This window comes from Neofelis nebulosa, chromosome 9 (assembly GCF_028018385.1).
Source record: "Neofelis nebulosa isolate mNeoNeb1 chromosome 9, mNeoNeb1.pri, whole genome shotgun sequence".
In the NCBI taxonomy this organism is placed as follows: Eukaryota; Metazoa; Chordata; class Mammalia; order Carnivora; family Felidae; genus Neofelis; species Neofelis nebulosa.
The window spans coordinates 13,512,276-13,534,103 of NC_080790.1; the positions used below are offsets into that span (position 1 = coordinate 13,512,276).

A 21,828-nucleotide genomic window follows, 5' to 3' on the forward strand; every position below is an offset into this window, starting at 1 on the left:
GGCACCTCTGCTCCTCTGTGGTCACCAGAAACATCTGCAAATGCCTAAAGAAACAGAGGGTTCTCTTATTTTTTTAATGTCTGCCATTCTTCTTTTCAAGTTCATTCCACTATCCTAAAAAGGGGAATTGATTTCTGTAATTTAAACAATATCCCTTTGGTGTCTTTTAGAATTTGCTTCCCCTACTGTGATTTCATGCTGCATATAAAACTCGACCAAAGGGCATCTAAAAAAAAAAAAAAAAAAAAGTTAACAACAACAAAACATTAGAGCTTAAGAAAATAAAGCTGCAAAATAGCTGGAGATTAAAAATCAAGATATCACCTTAGGACGCCAAACGACGCTTCAGTGCAAATAAAACTTTTTAAAAATTCTGTCTGCCCAATTAGACAAAAGCTGCTTCACAAAAGCGCATGCATCTAAATCAAATCTCCCCTACAACAGAACACGGTTTGAAGTATCAGTGGTTCGTTTCTTCCTAAACACAACTTGAAAGTAACTTATCTAAAACCGAACAATGCCGCGAAAGAGATCGCCAGGGCGCAATCAATAGGCCTGTCTCTTTCACGCCGAGAAATGGCATCCTGACCCCTTCCTTTGGCTGATGCAGATTGCAGTGCTGAGGCTGTTCTCGAGAGAGAAACCAGAGAGCCCAGCGTAAAACGCTTTAGTAGGGGAAATCGACAAAAGATGAGAAATTACTCTGAAAGCTTTGGAGATGTCTCCGAAGCCAACCAGAACGACTCATCCAGAGCTGACTTTTGCCCCCACCCCATCCCAAGCAACTGACGGAACCTCTCGGCCGGTCCCGCTGCGCAGTGCGCACTGCGGGCCGGGAGCGCGGAGCTGGCGCTCGCCAGACTCACAACGTGCTCAGTTGCCGCAGCGCGCCCGGGCGCGCGCCCTGCTCCGCGCGACTCCGCGCTCCGGGTTTCCGCGGTCGCCAGCACCCCGCGGAAGAGCCCCGACGGGAAGGGACTTCTTGGAGCGGTGTCCCGAGAGTCCCGCTAGCTTTCTCCTCTCCGCGCAAACTGCAGAAGGCGACTGGCCCAAGAAAGCGCGTTCCTGGGCTCTGGGGCAGCCAGGTCGGCTTTGAGCGTCAGGCTGTGGCTCAGGTGTCACTACTGGGGGTCCTCACCTGGCACAAGCCTTTTACAGGGCCGGAGACTGGTGGGGCGGAGTTTCTCCTGGTCTTCTCTAAGTGGCCTCAAGTTATTCCCAGCTGGACTCCCCGACTTGGCAGCCAGGAGCAGCTCCCTCCTGGCAACGGAGATTTGTCTGTCTCGAGCTCTTTTGCCACGAGAGATGCTCTTGGTGTCCTCAGAACCAAAAGATTAAGTAACACTGCAGTTTTCCTGAACGTGGTAAGGTGTGTGAAATTGTAAAGGTCTCTATTTAAGGAGAACTTGGATCTTCACTGTGCCTCCAGAACTGCCTCCCCTCTTGAAAATAAAACTCCCTCCTGAATGTAAACCTCAGGATGGGGTTTTATTCGTTTCATGTATCCCCAAAGAAGTGGCTAATACTAAGTAGTTGGTTAATGCATAATTTTTGAATGAACGAATGAATTAATGTGCAAACATACACACTTGAGGAAAACTGATCAGGTTGGAAACATCTGGGAATTTTTGCTTTCCTGGTAGGGAGGCGACCAAACATTTACTGGACACTACTCCTTGCCAAGTCTTCTAGGCTTTGGCAGGACAGTGGGGAGCGGGGGAGGGCTAGCAAACACATGCATCCTTAATGGACACAAAAGGGGGCACTATAATATCGCTTGGTCCAAGCCCTTAATCCTCGATTCCAAGGATGGTTTGTTCCCTCCCATCTACCACCCCCTCCCCGAGCATAGTCAATAAATATTTATTAACTGCATACTGAAGGCGCTTGTTAAATGTTTGTTGATGGTTAGCATGATTTGTCCAAGGTCATACAGGGCAAGGAGTCTCGGAACCAGCTCCCTTCAACACACATTTCTCTAACCGCTCTGGATAGGACTGTCCTCACAGCATAAGACCCTAGGATGCAATGGCCCACGGAAAGTGCCCACCGTAACTATTCCTTCACAGGGGCCGGGTAGGTATGGTCACAGCTAGCTCTGGGGACATACTTCCTTTGGAGAAAAGGATTTCTGCAGTTTTCTCTGTCATCTTACAGCCCGACAAAGGGTCGGTCGGGGGTCCCCTGGGAGCCTTGGCTGAGAGCCTTGGGAAAAGCAGGCTCCAAGTGTCCCATTTCTGGCCTTCGCCTTCACCACCAGACTCCATAACAGCGGGGCGTGGTGAGCCCAACTTGCTCTCCCTACCGTCTGTCCAGGTGGAGGCTGCTCCGGTAGCCTAGCTCCCTTTTCCTCCGTACTTTCCTTTTGAGTTTCTGCTAAAATCTGGAGACCTGGAATCCATCCGCGGGAACTCCGAGCCCCTCCAACTGAGCATGCGCCAACGCCAGGCTGCTTTTGGTCACCGGCTCCACAGCTCTCTCCACGCTGGGGCTGCGGAGTTGGAGGAAGAGGGAGGAGGGGAGAGGGGAGGGGGGTGCCTCGAGAGGCGGCGGCTCGCGCGCCTGCGCAGCCAGCTCCAGGGACCCTAGGTTTTCTATGGGATTCCCAATCTGCAGCAGAGACTTACCCGAGCTTGTTGCGGCGGCGGCTGGGCTTGCGAGGCGCGATCCAAGAGGGATTTAAGCAGCCTACAGCTCCAGAGAAAAAAAGAGCGCGAGAGAACCACACACAGAGACGGCTTGACCGTTTATCTGAATTATACATATATATAAAGAACTGTTGAGTTTTATCATTTTCATTAAGTGACCGTGCGCAGCGCTATAACTGTAAGTGGAAAATGCAATCTTCGTTGCTTTTCTGCATGTGTAGTACAGCCAATTGTCTGAGAGATGCTTTGGCTATTGTCACATACTTTGCATAGAGCGTCCAAATGCCTGGTGACAGTTGCTTTGGTTAAGGCTGGCCATCTGAATGTGTTGTTAGTCAAAGGGGGATCTTTGGGGATGATGGGGGTGGGGGAAGGAGGAGTGTTTATATGCGGCGTGCTTGGGGGTTTGTCTGAAGCTAGATTTAAGATAGGTGAAACAGAGGTGCTTTTTAAGTGTAAGTCTATAAATAAGCGGATTTCCTCTCACACACATTTAAGTAGCTGTTTGACCGATTGTGAAGTTTTCCGGTTGCTGATAAAACTATTGAGCGGCTGCAGTCAAGTACCAACCTGCCATCCGTGAGCTTGGTGCACCATTTTTCTCACCGGGGAAGAGCAGTGAAGGTGTTTGCTAAGTGAAACTGAGTAGACGAGATGGTGTGGAAACCGGGATTGGTTTCCAAGAGGGGTGTTAGTGTTTAGAACCACGGAGCGACGCGCAAAAGAAGCACATTTCTTAGTATTGAGAAATGAGTAGATAATTTTTCGGTTTTGATTCTTCGTCATGATGGTGAATGAGCAAAAAATGAGAGATGTTCAACCACATAGTCAGCCGTCTGTCTTGAGCAGAGTCTGAGACCCAGAGCCTCTCTGAATGGAAGCTGTCAGACCCAAACTAGTTGCCTGCCTCTGCACCCCGTATTCCCATTCTGGAATGCGGGGTTGAGAAATGTAAGCCCAGATGTGTTACATTCGGTGGTGTTTCTTTAAAGGAGAAAAGGTCGTTTTGTGTTTTGAGTTAAAATGGGTTGTTCCGTGCCCAGGAACTAAAGCAGGGTCTTTGCAAGGTCAAACCCACTGTGGAAACCGGGGGCACTGGTGAATGGCGGTGGAGGGACAGAGGAAATGGTGAGGTTCTGGGCGAGCACTCAGCACTGCACGGATGGATCGGTGCCCTGTGAGATTCGAGAGTGGGAATCCATTTTTCTAGAGTTGTGCTCCTGCCCATATTTTGGAGACTAAAATGAAATGGAAATGTTAGTGGGTGTAGAAAACACAAGTGGATACTATCTGTGTGTCACATCCCACTTGAAGACAAGAAGAGCGAAGGAGTTGTATTTCTCCATATTAATTTTTGTTTTTAATTTAAAGGAATTTCAGGCTGAGACAAATTAAAAATGAAACTCTTGTGAAAACATATTTGACCCCCACTTCCATCTAAACTGCGTGTGGTGGTGATGGGGAGGTGGTCCTGCATCATTGAATACTTCACCCATAAGTGCACTCTCATTAAGCTTGGGTGTTTAATAACTCCAGAAAATGCTGCACTGAAGCAGTTGGCAGAATGGCATGAGGCAGGCAGGCAAGCGAAGAGCATGGCCAGTGAGCTGGATGGATTTCCATGGAAGAAGCAGATTCAGTTTCTGTAATGAAATAAATTTTCCTTCAAATAAGGCAGATCATTATAGGGCTCATTGGCCCTTTAGTCAGTCCAACTATTTTGAGCTCCTCAAATGAATTTGCAATTTCTTTAAATGGATAAAATTTGAAATAAAAAATTCGAGAATATTCTCTCCGTGGAAACCCAAAGTGTAAATCACTGTTCTTCTCTTCCTTACCCCAGGGCAGAAGGATCAATCATCTGTCATAACTGAACCATACTCCTCGTCCTCACTAAGAGTTGGAATGTGCTTCATGAATCGTGCAGTTTTTACACTGCATTGATAAATGGGTAGTGCAGGAAGAATGGGGGATCTGGTACGAAATCTTAGAGGTGTTTAGTATCAGATACCCTGGCTCATGGGCTGCCAGTCATAGAGACGTACCAGACAGAGACCTTCTAAAGTATCTAGTTCAAACCCTGTGTTTTACAGATGAGGCCATTGAGGCCCAGAAGCTAGGGAGCTAGGGAAATGTCAGTTAACTTCTAGTCTATGAAATAAACAACTACAGAGTAATGTTGAGTGGAAATGTTCCCTTCTCTCTATACTTTTAGCATCTTCAGTGACATCGCTAAAGTCTTTAGATAAATAATTGTCTGGTCCCCAGCACATCTTCAAGAGAGTCCCAAGGTTCCTTTTCACACTATTGTCATTTCTCCTTTCTTGCAAGGTCTCTTTCTATCTCTTTTCTATTGCCCCTCACCTACCATCTACCCACCTTATTCACTGTGTAACCTGCCCTTCCTGGCTGCCTCTGCATCTCAGTTAGTTTCTTTGGAATCCTTGGATTTTTTTTTTTTTTTTGAGAGAACTGGCACATCACTCAAAGCTCCTGTCCAAGGACTGCCCAGACCCATCTCTGTCTCCTCCATGCTCTAATCCTTCAGGGACTCCAGGCTTCAGAGACACTGCAGGTGCCGTCCTCACTCTTCTGCCTGTCTTACATCTTCCAAAACTGCTGCAGCTGCAGGGTCTGGGTCCTCGCGGAGTGAGGCGACTGCAGTGTAAACACACAATGGGCCCTGCCAGCTCTCCCCTGGCTCCTAGAAGGCAGAACCCAAATCCAAGATGCCTAACTGTCCCCAGCCTTCTTGGAAATCCTCCAGATGCAGCCACCTGCAGAGAAGGGGAGGGGCGGGGGCGGGGGGCGGAAGACTGAAGGAAGAGTGCTTGAGCGGCTCAACCTGAAGTGGGCGCTAGAGAGGACGGCAGTGCCGCCTGCAAAGCCTTTAGGGCTTGGCAAGCCCTTGCACAGCCTCCTTCTCGGTCTTGCAGCACTGGGACTGCAAAGCAGGCAATGATACCTGCCTACCTGGGCCTTCTTCTCTTTCCTCCTTTTTATATTATCTTTCCCTCTCGCTTGATTTTTCTATTGCTCCCTCGTTTTCTCTCCTGAATGCCCAGATAATACAGCTCTGGGCCATTTAAAGATAATCCAGGCCCTCCTGTTCCTTTTTGAAGAAATATAAATCTCCCAGGCCCTCAGAAACATAACCAAGGCCCACCACAGATGCACCCTTTGGGAAAGTGCCAGGAATTCTTACCTGAAAAAAAGCTGAGACATTAGGGAAGGCTTGAGGAAGACAGTCTATTTCTTTCTCCTTTGAAAGATAAGTTAAATACTCTTGGAAGTTTTTGATGAAGCATGGAGGTGAGTGTCTCAACACAGTCACCAATTAACATTTAATTTAACCCCTCCCCTCATGGTAATCCTTTGTTGAATTGGGATGAACTCTGTCTTGGATAGAGTCTGTCCCTAACAAATACTCTTGGGTCAGATGTCACCTGGTCTTACTATCCCACTCTGAAAATAGTCGTGCCCAGGCTATTCTGAACACCAGGTAGCCTATGCAAAGACCTGCAGCTGCCAAGCTGCTTCAATTTGCTGTGCTGTGAATCTCGTTCTGCAATAGGATAACTGGATTAGAAATGTTGTCCTGGGCAAGCTATAGGTTTGCCATTGGGGTTGCATACAGGTATGGATTACAAACATTGCTGAGGACCTCCTTGAGGAGTTTCATAAAATGACAGTATAATGTCAATAGCAAACAAATGTTATCCTACTTCACGAGAGCAATACCTTTTAATGTCCTTCTAAAGATCTGTTTCTTTGTACTGAGTGATATCTATGCTCCTTAGATTAGTAATTATTTAGAAAGATTGGAAGACTCTTCTCAAAGAAGGATCACATTCAGTTTAGTCTAAGGTTGAAATTGACAATGTTCATCTCAGTTACATTTAGTAGATATAAATGCATTAATTTTCCTGAAGTATCCAATGGTACACAAATTAATACATGATTGATATTTCTACTCTCCCAATGGTTAATTCACATAATTAATACAGTGTAGGAACTGAATGGGATCCACATAAATTACTTAATCCATCCCTCCAATACATAAAAAACATAGGATATCAAGGAACATTTTCATTTTAAAGAGATATCTACAATATGAAAGCATAGTCTACAAGGGTGTATATTTTAATGATCTTTTTAATATTTCCACAATATTTGTACAATGTCTTTTATAGTACTTTATAATATATGTCAATTATATATCTGTTCCAAGAATCAGTTGTAAGCACCTTATTAATTAATTACATTAAGAAATTAAATTGTTTTGACTAAAAACATTGCACAATTAACATTGCTTTCAATATTCTTATGTTACTGAAAGGAAAAGCTGGACTGAATATTATTTTATAATTTATTTCCACTAAAGATATAAAAGCACTATAATAATACCTTCAAGAGTTCATTTTAATCCACACATAATTTTTATCTCTTAAGAAGTAAAAATATAAATTATTTGTACCTATCTACAAGAACTGGTATTAATAAGTCAAAAAGGGAATTTAAACTCAGACTATGGTAGCTATGTGTACTACTTAGATCATGGGTCCCTTGAACTATGGAATTATTTTAACATGTTCACACGGTGAAGGGACCACAGTAGTGCATTTCTCATTTACATTTTGTTTCTAATGGTAACATGTGCTCTCTTAAGTGAGTCAAAATAGTTTGAGGTGCTCCCAGCCTGGTTCATTGAGAACTTCATAAATGGGGAACTTGGGGGTGCTTTAGAAACTATTTAATGAATGAAACAGAAATGGAATAGCAAGTTACTCAAGAATCCTCACAGAGGTTTGACACTTTAATAATAAGGTGCCTGTGAATACATTAAAGAGATGTTCTATACCCTTATCAGCGAACTTAAAGCATGCAAGTTGGGTAATTTGTCATGATTCCTATGCTTTCTCTGGGTTTCTCTACCGCCTTACTTCACTCTACTTCAAACGCAGATGAACTGCTGTGTAACCACCAACTGTTTTTTTTTTTTAAGACAATTCATTGCTTTTATAACCATTTGTTGGATTATTTTCAGGTGAACAATCTATTTCCTCTTGTTCTAAATTACAATTCAGACTTGGAGGACTCTCATTGATCAACTGGCCTTCAAGCTCAATATATTTGATAAAATAATTGCTGAACTTTTTATAGAAAATAAGGCTCTCATTTTATGAAGTATCACTCATAACAGGCAAAGTGTTAACATAGCAGTTACATTTACTTGCTATTATTACAGATCTATAGAATGAATTCTTATTTTCTTTATTCTTGTTCATATAGGGACTTTTCTGACAACAGAAATCTGTCACTTTAAATATTTTTATCTCCTTTGTTTGGATTTTGTTAATTATCTCTTAGGCTCTGAATTTTTTTTTTTAATCTTTATTTTTAAGACAGAGAAGGAAAGACAGAGTGCAAGCAGGGGAGGGGCAGAGAGAAAGGGAGACACAGAATCCGAAGCAGGCTCCAGGCTCTGGACTGTCAGCACAGAGCCTGACACGGGGCTCAAACTCATGAAAGCAAGTTCATGACCTGAGCCAAAGTCAGATGCCCAACCGACTGAGACACCCAGGCACCCCAGGCTCTGAACTTTTGAGGAGCTGAATGTAAATAGATTTTTGCAAATCACTAACATGTTAAATGGGCTTTGGAGCCTGGGTGGATTTTTTTTAACTCAAAAAACTAGACCCTAATATTTCTGTTGTTTCATATTTTATTGTAATTGAAAATTTCTTAAAATATTAGGCTCTGGTGCTACAGAAGTCTCTGGTGTTTTATATTTTGTATTGGTTTTATTAATTTGTGATTAGTGTGTTTATTTCTGATTTCTTGAGACCCAATCTTTTTTTTTAAGTTTTTTTTAAATTTATTTTGAGAGAGAGCAAGCGGGGAAGGGCAGAGAGAGAGAGGGGGAGAGAGAGAGAGAATCCCAAGCAGGCTCCACATGGTCAGTGCTGAGCCTCACGTGGGGCTCGAAACCACGAACCATGAGATCATGACCTGAGCCGAAGTTGGATGCTCAACCGACTGAACCACCTAGGCACCCTGAAACCAAATCTTAAATTGTGAGTGAAATGTCTCATTGGAGGCTCATTAGGCATTATCAGTGAAGTTGATATGCTTATGAATATATTTTATTTTAATGCATCAAATAGTGCTGTGCAAGTCAGACTTTCAATTAACAACTTCTATTTGTTAGAATTCTTTGGCAAGTGGTGTTATGAGTTTATGAAAGACAAAACCATCCACTTAATCTTTACTCCTCTTTCGTTCGTGAATAGGAAAGTTCCTCAGCCCTCACCAAGGTTTTAACTGACTCAAAAGAAATTATGATAGGAAATAAAAATAAGAGTTTTCAAGCTGGACACACTTAGGTATAAAAATCCCCCAGTTCCACTAGCTTATTAGTTCAAAGACCTTGAATAAGTGGTTCAAGCTCTCAGCCTCAGTTTCCACTTAAAATAGTAATCACAGGATTTTTGAACAGAAAATGAAAGACTACATATGTAAAGATATAATGCTTCATTTTTAAAAATGCGGGGCACCTGGGTGGCTCAGTCGGTTAAGCATCCAATACTGGGCTCAACTTATGATCTCACGGTTTGTGAGTTTGAGTCCCCCATTGGGCTCTCTGCTGTCAGCACAGAGCCCACTTCAGATCCTCTGTCCCCCTCTCTTTCTGCCCATCCCCTGCTCACATGTATGCTCTCTCTTTCTCTCTCTCTCAAAAATAAAAATAAACACTAAAAAAAGAAAATGCAATAAATGACAGTTATTATTGTCAATTATTGTCATTACCATTATCTCCATCAGAAATCAATATCCTGAAACACGTTAGTCTCTGAGTTGTAGTAGAACCAACATTTGTAGTAGAACGTCTGAGCAAGGAAGTGAGCTCTTAAGAACAATGAACACTGAACAGTGCTTGGCCTACCTTGTAAAACAAGTATCCATGGAGTATATGTGCCAAGTACTGTGTAGTCACTGTGGAATCAACATTAAATAAGATACAGTCCCAGCCTTCAAGGAATTTATGCCTAATGAGGAAGACAGATAAATGCAATTTACTAAGTCGGTAAAATAGAAAGTGGCATGGATGCATAGAAAAGAGAATTTCTAGAAGAAATGCTTACACTGAGACCTCAACCTTCCCTTTTTTCTTATTCTTTCTTTCAGTGCATCTCCTTCCATTATACCTTTTCTCTACTGTCATCCCCCTGCCATGTAATAGCAGCATATAATTGGGCCCAACAGAATATGGAACTGGTAGCACATTTTTACATTTGTTTCCTTATTGAATACATTTCATAATTGTTTTTCAAGGCATAGTAGTCTCCCTTTATCTGTAGTTTCACTTTCCTTAGTTTCAGTTACCCCCAGTCAACCCAGGTGCAGAAACTTTCAATCCTCTTGAACACTCATCAGAAGGTCAGCAGTAACCTAATGTTAAGTCACATACATGCCTGTGTCACTTATCCCACCTCATGTCATCACATAGGCATTGTGTCATCTCATATCATCACAGGAAGAAGTATGAGTACAGGACAATAAGATATTTTGAGAGAGAGAGAGGGAGACCACATTCACATAACTTTCATGACAGTGTATTGTTAGTATATTATCAGTTATTGTTGTTAATCTTTTACTATGCTTAACTGATAAACTTTATCATAGGTATTTATGTATCATAGGTATTTTTCCTGTAGGAAAAACCATAATATGTATAGCGTTCAGTACTATCTGCAGTTTTGTGTATGTGCGGGAGGACTCTTATGTGATCTGTTCTTTTATTCTTTTCTCCTAGGGCTTTTATGATAAGAAAAGCAATCCTTCTTACCTACCGAGCTGAAAACTTGTTTCCAGCCTGTCTGTGCCTGTGTGGGTGTGCACACAGGCACGCACATGCACACACTTGCATGCGCACACACACACACGATTTCAAAAATGGTATTATTGTCTTTAGTTCTTCTCTTTTTAAAATGTTTCTTCATTTATTTTGGGAGAGAGCGAGCAAGCTCACGTTCATGCAAGCCAGGGAGGGGCAGAGAGAGAGAGGGAGAGAATCCAAAGCAGACTCCAAGTTCAGTGCAGAGAAGTGGGGCTCGATCTCATCACCGTGAGATCATGACCTGTGCTGAAATCAAGAGTCGGACACTTAACTGACTGAACAACCCAGGCGCCCCTGTCTTTAGGTCTTCTAAGAGCCGTTTTTCATCTCAGCTTTTTCTCAATTCTCCCCATATTTCCTGCTTCATTTTCTAGGGAAATTCAAGTATATTTTTAATCTGTGGTTAAAAAGGAGAAACGTTTTCTCCTTTTGAAATCTGTAAAAGTCACACATCGTTCTGAGGGTCTGTTGTATAGTAGGGGAGTCTTAGATCATTCCTAGAATTGGTCAGGACTTTTGGTGTTAATTAATTTGGGGGGCCCATTTTCTCACTTGTGAAATGGGATTAATATATTTACTTTATAGAGATGTCAAAGACCATATGTATGTGTATGTACAGATATGCATATGTACAGGTGTATACACACATACCACCTAAAAGAGCTTAGCATAGTGTAAATAATCCTCCCTCTTCGGACTTCCACCTGCCCTCTTGCCATTCTCCTCAGTCTGCATCCCACTGTTTCTCCTAGTCTCCTGTTGTAAGTGTTCTGCTCTAAGCATGTTTGTTCTAACTCAGTCAACGTCCTAGCATAGACCTGTGTTCTGCATCCATTTGGGAAAGCTCTTCCATTTATTTAAGACGTCCCTCCTGCTAAAGTTCCCAAAGCTTCCAATGACCAACATTCAATTGATGAACAGTCTTTCCCACACCAATGACCTACGGTGTGCTTCATAAATAATGTCAGAGAGCATCTGCCAATGTTTACTTGTCTTCTGCCCTCTATCCTCTCTTTCCTTCCTCTTTTCCTCCAAGGTGCTTACAGTGCCTGTGACACATCCCCATGACACCCTGACGTCATTTCTTTGGTCAGGCCTAGTGCTATCACTTAGTCCATCTGTTGTCCATCAAATAAATATCTATCAAGTAACACCCAGTAAATGGCAGGAAGGGTAGCCTTGGTGGTACACACAATTAATGTTGTAGAACATGTTTGAATCAGGAGTAGCCTATCAGAGCCTTCGTTTGTTGAGTGTTTGTAGAAGTGCACACTGGTGCACATTGACAAAGAGCAGAGAACAGGTCTCAAAGCAGGAGTGAGGGAGCAATGCCTATACACGCATACATGATATGTATACAGTAAGTTTAATGTACCATCATAGATCACTTTATATTTTTAAGCGAAATATTTCAGAGCAAATAGCTTTATACCAAATCAGTACTTATGAGATGGTATTAAAAGAAAGGCCTATTGAAAGTTTCCTCCTTGTAGATGAAGTGGCAGAGTTAAAAGGGAGGGTGGTTTAAATTTGGTAGTAAGGACATTTTAAACTTTCTTTCTTTCTTTTTTAAGATGCTCCTCTTATGCTTTTTTTAAAAATTTTTTAACATCTGTTTATTTTTGAGAGACAGAGAGAGACAGAGCATGAGTGGGGGAGGGGCAGAGAGAGAGGGAGACACAAGATCTGAAGCAGCTCCAGGCTCTGAGCTGTCAGCACAGAGCCTGACGCGGGGCTCGAACCCACAGACTGCGAGATCATGACCTGAGCCGAAGTCGTATGCTTAACGGACTGAGCCACCCAGATGCCCCTCCTATTCTTTTTTTGTTTGTTTGTTTACTTATTTATTTTGAGGGGAGGGGTAAAGAGAGAGGGAGAGAGAGAATGCCAAGCAGGCTCCACACTGTCAGTGCAGAACCTAACTCAGAGCCTGAACTCACAAACCATGAGATCATGACCTGAGCAGAAATCAAGAGTCAGACGCTTAACTGATAGCCACCCAGGAGTCCCAAACTTTGTTTCCTTAAAGAAATATTTCCAAAACACTGATAGTTACTTCCCCACAAAAAGTTTTGTGAAAACTTTTTTTGAGGGAGTTCATGCTTCCTGCATCCCACTCTTAGATATTCCTAGTGCATGTGTGTATTGATGTAAGTCTGAGAGTTCCTCTTGTAAAGATCCCAGAGTCTGTTTAGCTTTGCTGGACCTTATGTTTCCAATGTTTACTCAGGGAACTCATGTTAAATTACACTTATCACCATCTCCTTGCCTTCTGAAGAACCCAGTTGGAAAAGCTGCTTTAGCAGGACACAAAACGGAAGTACATAATGGAAAGACCATAAAAGTAGGTGGCATTAGCTGTGTTTTAGGCATCACAGCTGTGCTGTAGTCATCATCAATGCAAAGTCCTGGAAAAATCAATTAAATTTTTCTGAGTTTTCATTTCTTCATGTGAAAATAAATATGGGTCTCAATTTCGTAGGGTATAACATACAAGTTGTGAATAACATAGTCTACACTTGATGCTGTTCACATCATGTTTATGATGTCACAGTTTACCCAGCAAGGAAGGGGGAAGAGAAGGAGATACTTCTTGAAGTGTGCAGTGTTTGTAAACGTGCCTGGCATATCCCATGCCTCTACACAAAGGGCTCTGCCAGGTTCTTTGCTTTACTTGCATATTACTCATCCATGTTCACAGCAATCCAATGAGACGGTATTACCTCTACTTTAGATGAATAAATTGGTACAGGGATTGAGTCATTTGCCTAAAGCCATGTGGTTTGTAAGTGATAACTCTAAGATCCAGAACAGATCTGTGCCCTTTGTGACTACTCACCTGTCGTTTTTATGTTCATTACATTGTTTCTATATGAGGTACTATCTCTCTGACTCATCAATGTATTCATTCTTTCAAAAAACACCTATTGAATATCTGTCACTTGCCTAGCAGTAGACATGCAGGGTGAACTAAAATAACCATAATCCTTGCCCTCATAGAGATCAGAGTCTAGTTAGAGAAACATAAATTAAATAATCACAAAATAGCTTAACATTACAAATAAGATTAAGTACACTGGAAGAAAAATACATGATGCTATAAGAAAATGTGACAGAAAGACTTATTTTGAGGTGTTTCAAATAATAGATTCCAGGGAAATCCAGTGAGAATCGCCAAGTCTTTTACAAAGAACATTGTCCAAGGGGTCAAGAAATCTTCATATTCTAGCCTGGGCTTTGCTTCTAGCTTTTCATCTTGGTTAAATCACTTTCTCTTGATGGGCATTAGTCTCATTATATGTAGAATTAGTAGGATTAGCTAGTATGTCTCTACTAACAGCCTTCCAGCTCTATCTACTATTACTGAAAATCTCATACATTTTCTTATCATAATTTTAAAGTCATATAAGTGTTATACAGCAAAAATCTAGCATTGAGCCATTTTCTCAGGAATAGATACAGATTTGTCTCCATATATTTATACCTCGCCTTGTCTCAGAAAGGATTAAATACTTCTATTGTTCTTTATTTGTGCAAAAGCAATATGATAAGAAAATGAAATAAACTGTTTATTCAATATTGGAAAAGAGATTAAATTACTATTTTTTGCTGGCTGTATATAGAGAAAGTTGGAAGATTCAAGTAAAAATAAAAAAACAATAAATGTTTGATAAGGAGTTTAGACATGAGATAAATTATAAAAACAAATAACTTCTTTCATTTTAGTCTACCAAAAAAGTATTCAGAAATGAAAAGTGGAAAAAATATTCTATATACAATAGCAACCAAGATGATAAAATATTTAAAATTAAAAGTTTTAAGAAAAGCAAAGTGCCTTGGGGAGCACAACTATAAAATCTTATTGAAGAACAGAAAATATGATAACAACAAATGAAAAGACAATATGAACACATCATATAAGGTAAGGTATAGACATCATGTATTTGTAATATATAATAATTGTAATGCCACAGGATTTTTTATTGTAGGCATCATTTAAGTTTTTTTAACTTTGTTTTAAAGTTTATCTGAACACTGCATCCTCAAATATCATGTAAAATTTGAATATCATGTCAAATTTGAATATCATGTAAAAAGAATAGAGTAGTCTTGCATTACCAGATGTTAGAACATATAAACACTGTAATCAAATTAAGATGGTGTAGGCATATGAGTAGACAAATAGACCAGAGAACAAAATAGAGAATCAGAGATAGCTCATTTTCTTTGGGATTTTATGAAATACCACTAAGGGTGCCATTTTAATTTAGTGGGAACTAATTTAAGACAAACACCTGATTGTCTACTTAGAAATATCTACCTAGATAGAAATATCCATCTCACACTATATAAATGTATTCCAGATATAGTAAAGACTTCAATTTTTTTAAGGCTTAGCAGAAAGTCCAGGAGATGTATTTGTAACCTAGATGTAGTGGGAAATAAGCAATCCAAAAACTCTAAAAGGGTAGGCATATTTGATTACATAAAAGATACTATGTTAAAAGATGTTATTAACATGGAAGTGTTCAATACTTTTTAGTGAACTTTAGAAGATAAGTTTCTGTATCCTCTGGACCATAATGCCTGGTTCATAGCTGAGATTCAGATGAAAGCATGCAAGTAGAATGGGATATGGGTCATGACAAGAAGGATAGATTTTGTTCTAAGAATTTTGGGTGTGAAAGAGCAAATTAGTTTTCAATGGATTTCTTAGGTTGTCTCTTTGGGGCTCACAAGTTTCTTCTATGAGAATATGACAGTTAATCCAGCTCAACAAACAGTAACTGACTAATCCAGTTTAACAGACATTGAGTGCTTATTATGTACCAAACCCTGTACTGAAAAAATTTGGAAGCAAAAAAAGATAGACTCTCTCATGGAGCTTATGGTATGGAAAGGCATGACAAATGGGTGATTAAAAACTGATTAGTCTGAAAAAAAGGGGGAAGATTATGCTCCCGTGGGTATGCATAACAAAGAGACTTAGTCTAAGGAATCCTGGACTGACTCAGAGTGAGATTTATGCTGGATACCTAAGTAGGGGTGGAAGTTTGCCAGTTCAGGAAAGGTATAGAAGGAGTGCTCCCCACACAGGTAATAGCATGCCCAAAGAGCTGGATTTGATAGTGAACCTGGTAAGAAACTGGAGTGAGGCTGCAAAATTAGTAGCAAACAGCCAGGTTCCAGGTTGTGAATCTTATAAGGAATGTTAAGGGATTTTTTAAAAAGTTTTTTTTTTTTTTTTTTTTTTTTTACTGCATCATGAGAGCAGTAAGAATCTATTAAAGATTTTAAAAAGGAAGTGACTTGATCAGAGTTAAATTTTCAAATGATCCTTCTGGAGAATGAATCAGGGAGACCAGTTTGGAGGCAGTTGTATTTGTCCAGGTGAGAGGTGATATTGGCTTGGTCTACAGTGGAACAGCACAGCTTCAGAGACCTGCACAAATTTGGCAGATGTTTAGGAGGTAGATCATATAGGAATATGACTATTTGTGAGGAGATGGAGAAGAAAGTCAGCTACTGTGTTAGTGAGCAACTGTGTAGAGAACTGTACAATTCTTCAGATGGAAAACATATGCCAAGTGTCTGTTCTTTTTTGTCTCTTAAGAATGCAGCTCAGGGGCACCTGGATGGCTCAGTCTGTTAAACGTCCAACTTCAGCTCAGGTCATGATCTCGTGGTTCATGATTTCGAGCCGTGTCGGGCTCCGTGCTGACAGCTCAGAGCCTGGAGCCTGCTTGGGATTCTGTGTTTCCCTCTCTTTCTGACCCTCCCCCGCTCACACTCTCTCTCAAAAATGAATAAACATTAAAAAAAAAAAAAAAGAATGCAGCCCAAAAGTTAATCAAGAAAATGACACTCCCTTTACATTGTTCTAAATAGGTACACTCGTCAGAATAAAACATGGGACTCACCCCAAACACCCTCACCAGCCAGCAGGGTCTGCAGTACTCCCAGCCTGTGGAATTGCTATTGGAGTCTGTTGAGGTTTAATTCAAGCCTTTTGAGGCTTCTTCTAGTCTACACTTTGTACCAGGTGTTCCCCATCTTTTTTTACCACTACTTTATACTTCTAGGACTTCTCTGTAATGCCAAGTTTTTCAGACTCCCAAGGCTAGTAATCGTAATTTCATTATTAGTTGATTTGAAAGAACACATTGGGACAAATAGCTACTATGAATTCAATAATGTTTAAAATTCACCTTTAAAATTTACATTATTGATAGCAATAGCATTGACACACATTTAAAAAATAATACAATGATATGTGAAAGATACACTATTCCATTTCTAAGGCTAACACTCATATGTATTCACAGACACTTTTAAATAATTGAATGCATTCTTCCACTTCCAGACTTCATTCTAGCAATCCACAAACTAAATTTTATCTTTAAGTCGATCATAAACTTTTTAAATTTTCATTAAGAAGCAAAGCTAATGCTAATATGGTCTCTAACAATTGCACATTCTTTAGAAATCAAAGAGTAAATTTTTGTTCCCTAATGATGGCATTTAGACAGGACATTGAGATTATATAAATAGGTATTCTGTCTGTTTTGGCATAAATTGGGCCCTAGATTTAGAATCCAGAGTCTGTCCCCATTGACGGCATATATTGCCTTAAGGGAATTTTATCTTCCTCTGAATAGTATTATACAAAAGAGACTTATTTTAAGGAGAAACATCAGAACTGGACCTACAGAGCCGTTAGGAACCAGCACAACTAGGTATTTGCCACTGCCTCCTTTTCTTGATCTCTGGGATCCGAGATGTTCCTCTCTCTATACATAACATCTGGGTTTCTCTGCAGGTTAGCTCTGCACCCACTACTGATGAAGGATTGATACCAAATCTCTTCCATTCCAAATCTCTGAAAGAGCAAGTCTGATTACTTTTATCTCTGTTTGCAAGCCCTTCCCACCATCCAACTTCATCAGCTGGTCTGTGCTGTGCCACTTTTGGGTCAGTGACACATCTTTGTTTGGATTTTTAGATCATTCCTGCCTAAAAATGGCTGAACTATACTTTTCTAAATATGAAGTATGGATAAGGCCACTGCAGCTAAAAGAAGAGATGAGACATATTAATAACTGATATGTCCAGTATGTTGGGCAAGGAATAACCAGGAAGGAGAGATGAAGGGAGAAGGGAACTATTTCATGACAAAAATAATTCAGGCACCTCACATAGCAAAACTGGAGAATATTACAGTAGAGAGATATAAAAATCATCATCTTAATATTCAAAGTTAATATCGATTATTTGGCATATTTCTTTCTGGCCTCTTTTTAATTTTTTATTTATTTATTTTTTTTAATGTTTATTTATTTTTGAGACAGAGAGAGACAGAGCATGAACGGGGGAGGGGCAGAGAGAGAGGGAGACACAGAATCGGAAGCAGTCTCCAGGCTCTGAGCCATCAGCCCAGAGCCCGACACGGGGCTCGAACTCACGGACCGCGAGATCGTGACCCGGGCCAAAGTCGGACGCTTAACCGACTGAGCCACCCAGGCGCCCCTCTGGCCTCTTTTTTATATGCCTCTTTCTTTTTACTTAGTTATGATGTTGATATAGATAAACTTTACCCTCTTCTAAATATTCCTTTTTAAAACCAATTCCTTTAGTTATATCCAATGTTTTTCCAGTCATGCTCTTCTCTGTTTTTTGTTTTTTTTTTTTTTTTTTTTTTTATCTAGTCTTCTTCCTTGTTCAGAGAGGATTGCAGTTAGGTTTCTAATACAGTAACATTTTAAAAAAAAATTTAACTTTAATTGCCTGTTTATTTTTGAGAGAGAGCACGAGCGAATGGGAGAGGGGCAGAGAGAGAGGGAGACACGGAATCCCAAGCAGGCTCCAGGCTCTAAGCTGTCAGCACAGAATCTGACGCGGGGCTAGAATCTGTGAACCACGAGATCATGACCTGAGCAGAAGTTGGACGCTTAAGCGACTGAACCACCCAGGCACCCCTAATACAGTAACATTTTAAAAAATGAATTAGAAATGAGAGGTTTCAAAAAAGGAAAATGAAGATTGTCTTCTGATTTGTTCTATCCCACACTTCTGATTGTTAAATAGAATTTGTATGTGGTTTGGCAGCCTCCTCTGTGTCTTCTTTGAGTCTTGCTGACCTAAGATACACTTTCAGAGCCTATAAGCTGAAAGAAACCATAGCTGGCCAAAGATGTGTTCCGTTTTGGCACAGAAATGCATATTTATTATTAAGTGGACTTTATTACACCATCTCACGAGGGTGTTCAAAGAGGCCTTTAAGAAATTATTCCAATCCTCATGCATAGGATTCTGGAGCAAAAACAGCAGCAACTATAAGCCATTACGGCCTCATTGTGTGTGTTTTAGTACAATGGCAAGAAACCAGGTGACTCAAAGAGTCACGCTTGTGCCAACTTTGAGTCTCTCAGAGCCTCTCAAGTTGCCTTGCAAATGTGGTTAAACAACAGTGTTTCAATATCCCTATTCAAGATGGAAATCGAAATTGTATTAAATCATTTTTCAAAACACTTACTGGATGCCCATGTGGCCTAGGCATTGATGAGTAAGAAGGGGTCCCCCTCTTCCAAGGGTTCCAAGAATCTAGTGGGGCCAGGCAAGTAAGCAAGTGATTACAGAGCACAAAACTACCTTGATGTGGTTAAAGCAGTGGATGTTCCATTGGATATATGCCTCCTTGTATTCACTGCAGCATTGATCAGAGAAGTATTTTTTCCTAAACCGAAAATGGACCTGCTTTAAATGGGTAAAATTCTTAGAGGATGGCACAATTTTCTCTTCAGCGTTCTGCCACATGTTTCCGTTGAAATGAATGTGATTACTCTTTATGATAAGAGTTGGAGGAAAACATTATCCAAAGTCATAAATGACACCCAAGCCATTTGATTAATTAACCATCAGTGATGTAAAGTCCTTAGGAAAACATCAGAATTAGACAGAAATATGAATTCCAAATGCTTTAAAAGAAAACATACTATTTTTTTATTGTGAAACATTTCACACATTAAAGTTCAGATAATAATATAGTAAGTATCCACTGTCCTACTGCCTAGAATTCACAACCATTAATATGTTCTCATATTTTGAAATTCTCTTCATTTCTCTTCTTAGTTCCACTCACCTCTCTTTTTCCTCAGAAACATTCTATTGAACTTAGCATGCATTTTCTTCACGAATATGCTTATTCTTTTTACTAAATACATGTCTCTATAGTATCATCTTTGCTCTTTGACATTTAAGTAGATGACATCATACTGTGTGTCATTCTCCTACTTATCCTCTCAAAAAAATTTTAGATCACAATTTTTATTCATGTGATATCATTTATTCATTTTAACTACTACACAGTACTTCATTATGTGACTATACCTCCAATTACCTATCCATTTCCTATTTTATGGTCATTTAGGTTGCTCTGACTTTTTTTCCAGTGTTTGCTATTAAAAACTTGCAGTGTGCGTCTTTTCACATATCCCTTTGGATATTTGTGTGAGTTTCTGTAGGGCGTATGTGTTGAAATAGAACTGCTAGATCATGTTCTATATGCACCTTCTGCTGTATTAGATATTGCCAAATTGTTCTCCAAAGAAGATGTACCAGTTAATATTCCCACAAATAGTATATTAGAAAGAGTTCATACTTCTTTGCAAACAATTGGTATCGGCATATTTTAAAAATATATTTAATTTTTTTAACATTTATTTATTTTTGAGAGAGCATGAGTTGGGGAGGGCCAGAGAGAGAAGGAGATGTAGAACCTGAAGCAGGCTCCAGGCTCTGAGCTGTCAGCACAGAGCCCAACCTGGGGCTCGAACTCGCAAACCATGAGATCATGACCTGAGCCAAAGTCAGATGCTTAACTGGCTGAGCCAACTGGGCACCCCCCAAAATTTATTTTTATCAAACTAATTGGAAAAAATTGTTCTTTGTAATTTTCCATCTCTTTACTCTTTATTGGCCATGTAGATTTTCTTCTCTATTGATTATCTAGTTTTATGCTCTACCTATTATTTAATAGTATTGTTTGTATTTTTCTCATTCATTACTGGGAATACTTCATATGTTCTGAATAAAAATTCTTTGTTATTAGGTACATTGCAGATATCTTCTCCTTGCATATTACTTATTTAACTTTATTCATGGTTTATTTTGTCTTAAAAATAGTTTTTAATCTCGAAGTAGTCTTATTTATCAATCTTTTACCATGATTTGTGCATATTGTGTTAATTTGGGTTTTAATCCATCGGAATATATTTTGTGATCAGTTGGAAGGTTGGCATCTAATTTCATTTTTGCCCAAATCTTTGAGCACCTAACTGATCACTTCCTTAAGTTAAATTCCTGGCATGAAGAGTATTGACAGTTGAAGGGGCTTGATGCCTATTACCAAAGATGCTATTTTTTTCACTAGTCATTAATAACTAATATGCTAGAAACTTGAAATATTGAGTATAAAGTTAAACTACCTTTATTTTATTTTTATTTTTTTATTTTTATTGTTGAGAGAAATAGAGACAAAGCACAAGCTGGGGAGGGGCAGAGAGAAAAAAAGCAGGCTCTGAGCTGTCAGCACAGAGCCCAATGTGGGGCTCGAACTTGCAAACCACAAGATCATGACCTGGGCCAAAGTCTGACACTCAACCAACTGACCCCACCCAGGCTCCCCCAAACTATCTTTAAACTTTTGTTTCTTTTTGCTTTTTTACTCATTGTCAAAGAGTGGCATTTAAATTCTTTTTTTTTTTTACATTTTATTTATTTTTGAGAGAGAGACAGACAAAGCACAAGTGGGGGAAAGGCAGAGAGAGAGGGAGACACAGAATCCGAATCAGGCTCCAGGCTCTGAGCTGTCAGCACTGAGCCCAACGCAGGGCTCAAACTCAAAAACCATGAGATCATGACCTGAGCTGAAGTTGGACGCTCAACCGACTGAGCCGAGCCACCCAGGTGCCCCTCAATAGAGTGACATTTAGGTGGACCTTTGAGAATTCCCATAAATATTCTTTTCTTTGGGAATGTTTGAGGAGGACTGTTTTCTGCTCAGTCTCAGACACCTGGCATGATGAAGGGATATGCCTCAATATCTTGGCATATCTCTAAAGTGAGTGTCTCTCTGACATATAGTTCACTTCTCTTTCTCACTTCCCTCCCCAGTAGAGCAGGTGTGTTTTTTAAGGAGACACTTTCTACAAAGAAACATAGCATTTTAGTTTTTGTCTTGTTTCTTAATCCCTTAAGAGAGAGCCTACTGTGGAAGAATGA

The 21,828-nt window shown here is 40.2% G+C and overlaps 1 protein-coding gene across 1 annotated transcript in view; it reads left to right on the forward strand.

The window, feature by feature from the left end:
• Positions 1-2,538: 2,538 nt before the first annotated feature.
• VSNL1 (visinin like 1) overlaps positions 2,539-21,828 on the forward strand; it is a 98,281-nt gene continuing 78,991 nt past the window's right edge. The window contains exon 1 of the mRNA XM_058682584.1: positions 2,539-2,826. The gene's annotated coding sequence lies outside the window, so the exon portion shown is untranslated. The remainder of the gene's footprint in view (positions 2,827-21,828) is intronic.